Source organism: Myotis nattereri (genome assembly GCF_964212035.1).
Source record: "Myotis nattereri genome assembly, chromosome: 6".
Lineage (NCBI taxonomy): Eukaryota > Metazoa > Chordata > Mammalia > Chiroptera > Vespertilionidae > Myotis > Myotis nattereri.
In genome coordinates this window covers 45,290,126-45,297,006 of record NC_138081.1, presented here as the reverse complement: position 1 = coordinate 45,297,006, position 6,881 = coordinate 45,290,126, and positions in this window count along the sequence as shown.

The following is a 6,881-nucleotide window of genomic DNA, read 5'->3' as shown; positions in this document are numbered from 1 at the left end:
GAGTTTAAAGATCAAGAAGGAAATTTGTGTTTGGGTTGATAAGAAGAAGCCAAAGAATTGATAAGAAGTTTGTCTGGAGGCCAGGACCTTTCACGGACAAAATGTCTAGATTCCAGAGAGTGGCAGAAAGTGTGAACGAACCTTTTCTTTTTCTGTTTTTGGTTTTTAATTTTTATTCACTGATCGTAGAGAAAGAGAGGATAGAGACGACAGAGAGAGAGAGAGAGAGAGAGAGAGAGAGAGAGAGAGAGAGAGAGGAGATTTTTATTGTTCTACTTATTTATGCATTCATTGGTTGACTCTGACCAGGGATCAAACCCACAACCTTGGTTAATCTGGAGGACACTCTAACCAACTGAGCTATATGGCCAGGGCCACAAACAAATCTTTTCTTTAGTAACATGCTCATTTTTAATATTTTTATTTTATTGATTTTCGAGAGAGAGGAAAGGAGAGGGAGAGAGAGAGAAACATCTATGTGACACAGAAACATTGATCTGTTGCCTCCTGCACTTGCCCCAACCAGGCATCAAATCTGCAACCTGGGTATGTGCCCAGACCAGGAGTAGACTGGGAATCAGACCAACGACTTTTGGTGCACAGGACAATGCTCCAACCCACTGAGCCACACTGGCCAGGGCTATGATCATTTTTTAATGATATTTATATTTTGCCAAATATTTATTTTCTAAATTTGGGGATTTTTGTATTAAATGTCTTTTAAATTTCAAAATATGCAAAAAACTGGAAAATATATGGATTTACCTTGATTTTAAAGAACATAATTCTATGTTTCATTTTGTACTGATACATGTAGTTATTACACAGTACAAAATTGTGAACTTGCAGCATGGCAAGAATTTGGATTTCTGTATAAAAACAAAAATAGCTAAAGTCTATGCAAATGTGATAAAATACGATAGTTCAATTGTAATTAAAAATGCTCATAAAACTCAGTAGCAAAAAACCCAAACAACTTAATTAAAAAATGGGCGGAGGACCTGAACAGACATTTTCCCAAAGGAGCTCTACAGATGAACAACAGACACATGGAAAGATGTTCAACATCAATAATCATCAGGGAAATGCAAATCAAAACCACAATGAGATATCACTTTACACTTGTGGGAATGGCTATCATAAAAAAAGACAAGAAATTACAAGTGTTGGTGAGGATGTGAAGAACAGAAAACTCTTGTCTTCTATTGGTGGGAATGTGAATTGGTACAGCCACTATGGAAATAGCCTGAAGGGTCCTGAAAAAATTTAAAAAGTGGAATTATCGTATGACCCAATAATTCCACTTCTGTGGGATTTATCCAAAGAAAATGAAAACATGGATTCAAAAAGATATTTGCACCCCCATGTTCATTGCAGTATTATTTACAATAGCCACTATATGGGAACAACGTTAAGTGTGAATGGAATATTATACCGTCATAAGAAGAATGGAGTCTTGCCATTTGCAACTTTATAACATGGATGAAACTTGAGGGCATTATGCTAAGTGAAATAAGTCAGGCAGAGAAATAAAAATATTGTATGATCTCACTTATATGTGGACTCTAAAAAAAGCAAACAACAACAAACCAAGCCGGCAAATGCAGAGAAGAGTTGGTGGCTTGCCAGAGGGGAGCAGGGTGGGGGGTTGGGCAAAACGAGTGAAGGGGGTCAAAAGGTACAAGCTTGCAGCTGTAAACTAAGTCGTGAGGATGTCATGTACAACATAGTGACTATAGTTAAAACTGTATTGCATATTTGAAAGTTGCTAAGAGAGTACGTCTGCTCATAATTCCACCTACTTTTAAAGATTTCCTTCTTCTGAGTGGCAGAGGAGTACTCTCCATGATGTTCCAATTTTTTGACCAAAATTAAAAAAAAAAAAAGCCACGTTTCAGAGATCTGCTTCTGATGAGGCTGTTGGCTCTGTGGCCGTGGAAAAACTTGTTCAGGGCTACATGAGGGGGCTCTGTAACAGTGCCCGTCCGTGTAGCGAGCAAGGGTGACTCTGACCCAAGGAGGGCCCTTCTTCATGAAAGTAGAAACAGATGTACGACACAGCGAGGCAGGAGTTCTCCCTGTGCGAAGAATGAGATGTGTTTCTTTTCAGACAAAGTTCTGTTTGGCAATTTTTCTTCTTCTTTTCTTTATTTAAAAAGTCATTCAAAAAACATCCAGTTTTTGTAGTTTTTAACAAGGACTAAAAAAAAGGTGTAAGCATTTTTCTCTGATGGCATCAGCAAGCATATAAGGAACAAAACAAGGTAGTTTCCACCAGTTGCCTCCTGAAGGGGAAGCTCGAGGTTGCCAATTCTTCAACAGTATGCTTCCAATGTTTAAAAGAACATCACATATTTGACAGCACTGCTTCTAGGCTTTCCCCCAGTACAGACAGGGAGGTTTCAGAAAGCTTAAATCATCGTGCTTGGTGGGACATTGTATGAGTTCTTTTTAAAAAAAATATATATATATTTTTTTTATTGATTTCAGAGAGGAAGGAAGAGGGAGAGAGAGATAGAAACATCCGTGATGAGAGAGAATCATGGATCGGCTGCCTCCTACAAGTACCCCACTGGGATCGAGCCCACAAGCCTTGACCAGAATCAAACCTCAGACCTTTCAGTTTGCAGGCCAACTCTCTATCCACTGAGCCAAATGGGGTAGGGCTGTATGAGTTCTTTAGAAGCCAGATAATCACAGTGTACCGTGCTCTCCCAAGAACACATGTGGGCTGCGCTGTCTAACAAATGTAAAATTCTCTGTAATTGACTCGGTAATTATTTAAAAAGAAGTTTACAGGTTTGGCTGCCCCAAAGCTCCTGCAGAAAAATGAGAATTCCAGTTGTCCTGGAGACAGGGTTAGGAATCCAGTGTTCGTTCCAAGGACAGACCAGCCACCTCCTGGCTCAGCGATACCTTTGGACTGGGACTCCAAAGGTTACTAAATGCTTTTGCATTTTTATTGCTACTTTTGAATCACTCCCTTGCTTTCCAGAGGGATGAGGTTCCTGAGGCTGTATTTCTTCACAATGTCTCCAGAGTTTTCCTCATGTTTTTGTTATAATTAGTAATGCTCCAATTTATGTTTCTAAGCAAAGTTGCCTTTTGCTCTGTAATGCCCTCTTTTTTCCTCCCATCAGAAATCCTGAAATTTGGAAGAGTGTAACCATTTGTGTGGGAAAAAAAGCTACATATTTATAGCTGTGTTTTTAAAGAAAAACAATACAAATAATACATACTTTTAAAAAATTACAAGAAAGGTAAGCATTTTAGGAAGACCACAGGGCTTGCCATTGGTCTTTATCTTAACCATTTCATTTAATTCTCACAGCAGCCTTTTCAATGTTGAGGATAATAAGGCACGGAGAGATGAGAAGCACTTGTCTAGTTCAGGATGGCCAGGTCTGACTCAAAATTGAACAGATTTTTATCTCTTTTGAATGGGAAGCAGGGTGGATTGGAACGATCACACTGAGACCTTTGTCAAGACTCTTGGTTCCACTGTGGTATAATTTCTCATTGTTTGTAAGAAGAAACAATGTAATAGTCTGCTCTCCAAAGCTTGCACAACAGGTTCTGGAGGGATTGCCATTGGTGACATGGTGGTGGCTGATGCAAGCCTGTGCTTCCTTGTAGGACGGTGGGAGCGCTGGGGAACCACAACGGGCCCCTAGAATGATTGACAGGGAGGTGGCAGAGGAAGTGGTAGGTAGTAACTGGAGCTCAAGTGTCATTTCTGTGGAGAGCTGAGGCCCATTCACTCCCATTAAAGAACACCAGACTTACAAGGTAGGGAAGACTGATATTAGCATGCTCACGCTGTCCCTTCCCTTTGCAGAATGCCGGTAGTTACCAAATCTTCAAGGGCAGCCAGTAGCAGCCAGCGTCCATCAAACCCTTTCCATGTGCCTAGAATTGCAGACCAACCTTTTAAGTCTCATTTAATGATTACAACAACCCTATAAAGTAAATACTTTTGTTGTCTTCGTTTTGCAGAAAGGGCAACCGAGGACTTGAGAGTGTACTAGTAAGTTTCTTGCTCAAGATCATAGAGCTGGTAGATTAAGAACAACCCTGCTTTTGATCACTAACCTATTTGTACCACTTCCATTGGCTTTTGTGTTTTTCCACAATTGTGAACCCTGGATTTCACTTAGCTGAGAGGCTTCCCAGTTGAGAAGCTTAAATAGGTCAGGAATGCTCTGAGGAACTCAACCCCATTTTCATCAGAATTACTAACATAGGATCAAACTGATTTTATTGTCTCAGTCCTTTAAACTTCAATCTGACCCAGAACCAACCTCCCAAGAGTTATATTTTAACTGTGCCTGTCAACTCAGGCCTTAAAAAGTGTGATAAAACCCACTGGGTCATGGCATATAATTATTTTTGGATTCTGTTTGATAGCATTTTGTTGAGAATTTTTATGTCTATATTCATAAGGGATATTTGTAGTTTTCTTATTTTGTCATGTCTTTGGTTGAGATATCAATCTTTTAGATTTAATTGAGAAGTCTTCTTCCCCCTTTTATTTTATAGAAGAGTTTGTGGAAGTTTGCTGTTAATTCCTCTTTAAACATTTGGTAGAACTGACCAATGAAGATTTTGGATTATAAATTCCATCTCTTTATTTCTTATAGGTCTATTTAGATTTTCTTTTTTCCCCTTGAATATGTTTCAGTAGTTTGTGCCTTACTAGGAATGTATTATTTCATCTAGATATCTAATTTGTTAGCATGCAATTGTTCATAGTATTCCTTTATAACGCTTTTATTTTTATAAGGTTGGTAGTAATATCCCCTTTCATTCCAAATTTAAGTATTTAATATGTCTTTTTTTTTTCTTGATCAGTCTAGCTAAAGTTTGTCAATTTTGTGGATTTTTTAAAAAAACCAATGAACAATTTTTTTTCTATTCTGTATTTTATTTCTACTGTACTCTTCATTATCTTCTTTCTGCTTGCTTTAAGTTTAGTTTGCTCTTATTTTCCCAGTTTCTTAAGTTGAAAGATTAGGTTGTTGACTTAATACAATCATTTACAACTATAAATTTTCCTCTAAATGCAGCTTTTACTGAAGTATGGTACCCATTTGCTTTGTTTAACAATGGACAGGTTACTTTGATTTTCTAAATTGTATAAGTCATCCCATTCGATTGAATGCCTTATCGGTTGAATGACTATTCCATTGATTGTTATCATACTGGTCTTAGAGAGCACATTCTTCTGTACCTGGGAAAGAGGACAGCACAATTACCCTAAATTGTTTTAGTGGCCACAGGTGGTGCGTTCCAGCTGACTCAGTGGTCCCGAGACCAGGACAGCACAATTACTCTAAACTGTCCTGACAACTCAGTGATCCGGAGACCCAAAACTGTAATTTAGATAACATGCCTAAGTTTAACCCAGGTTACCCAAGGACTCTAGATAATGTATTTCTGTCAATTCAGTGACCCCGAGACCCGAAACTGTAATTAACATGCTTAATTCTGCTTCTGTAATCTGCTTTTTTGGGAGCCAGGTGCCACATTCCAAACCCTGGGATGTAATCAATACCTTTGTGATTTTTGCCTATATAAGTCTGGTTTTGCCACCATCTTAGGGTTATGAGATTTGGGAATGGCCCCTCATAGTCCCGGATTGCAATAAACGTGACTCTTTAATTCGACTTCTTGAGGCGTCCTTCTGTGATTCGCGGGGTACATTACAACATTACTACACCCCATTTTTGGTATGTTCCATTTTCATTCATCTCAGAGTAATTTTTAATTTCTCGTGTGATTTCTATAAGGCTGTAATGCTTGCTTAATTTCCACATATTTGTGAGTTTCCCCACATTTTCTTCATTTATTTATTTCTAATTTTATTTCATTATGGTTGGAGAACACCCTTTGTATAATTTAAATCTTTGTTTATTTATGGAGGTTTGTTTTATGGTCTGGTAATTGCCTATCCTGGAGAATGTTATGCATAAACCTGAAAAAGAGTTTATATTCTGTAGCAGTTGGGTGGAATGTTATTTAGATGTCTATTTTGTCTAGTCAATTTATAGTGCTGTTCAGGTCTTTTATTTCTTCTTTAATCTTCTTCCTAGTTGTTCTATCCATTATCGAAAGTAAAATATAGAAGTCTCTAATTGTTATTGATGAATTGGCCGTTTCTCCTTGCAATTCTGTTAGTTTTTACTTCATGAATTTTTAGGTTCTGTACTTATGGCATATATGGTCACAATTGCAATTTATTTCTATTGATTTTTCTTTTTAGTATTGTCCCTTTCAACTTCAGAATTTCTGTTTGGTTCTTTTATTTATTTATTTTAAATAATTTCTCATTATTGGTATTACTATCTGCTGAGATATTGTTCTCATATGTTCTTTAAATTTCTTAGACATGATTTTCTTTAGTTTCATGAATGTATTTATGATAGCTGATTTAAAGTCTGTGTCTAATAAATCCAACATTTGAGCCCCCTCAGAGACAGTTTTCATTAACTGCTTTTTATCCCCTGAGAAGGGACCATTCTTTCCTGTTTCTTTGTGTGTCTTATAATCTTTTTTTGGTAACACTACATTTAAAATAATATAATGTAGCAACTCTGAAAATCAGACAACCTTGTTATTGTTCTGTTTGTGATTGTGGTTATCATCATTGTTGCTGTTTGTTTGTTTAGTGACTTTCCTGAACCAATTCTACAAGGTCAATTGTGGGAAGCCACCTATTGTCTTCACTAGCAGAGAGGTATGGACAAGGAACCCGGAAGGCTGGTGACCCTTGAAGCCCTGGCAAAGGTCAGGGCTGTGCACCCACTGTTCGTCCAGACAATGGTAGCTGAAGCAACTTCCCCATTTATTATTATGTAAATCCTTGCTGATAGGCTAGTCTG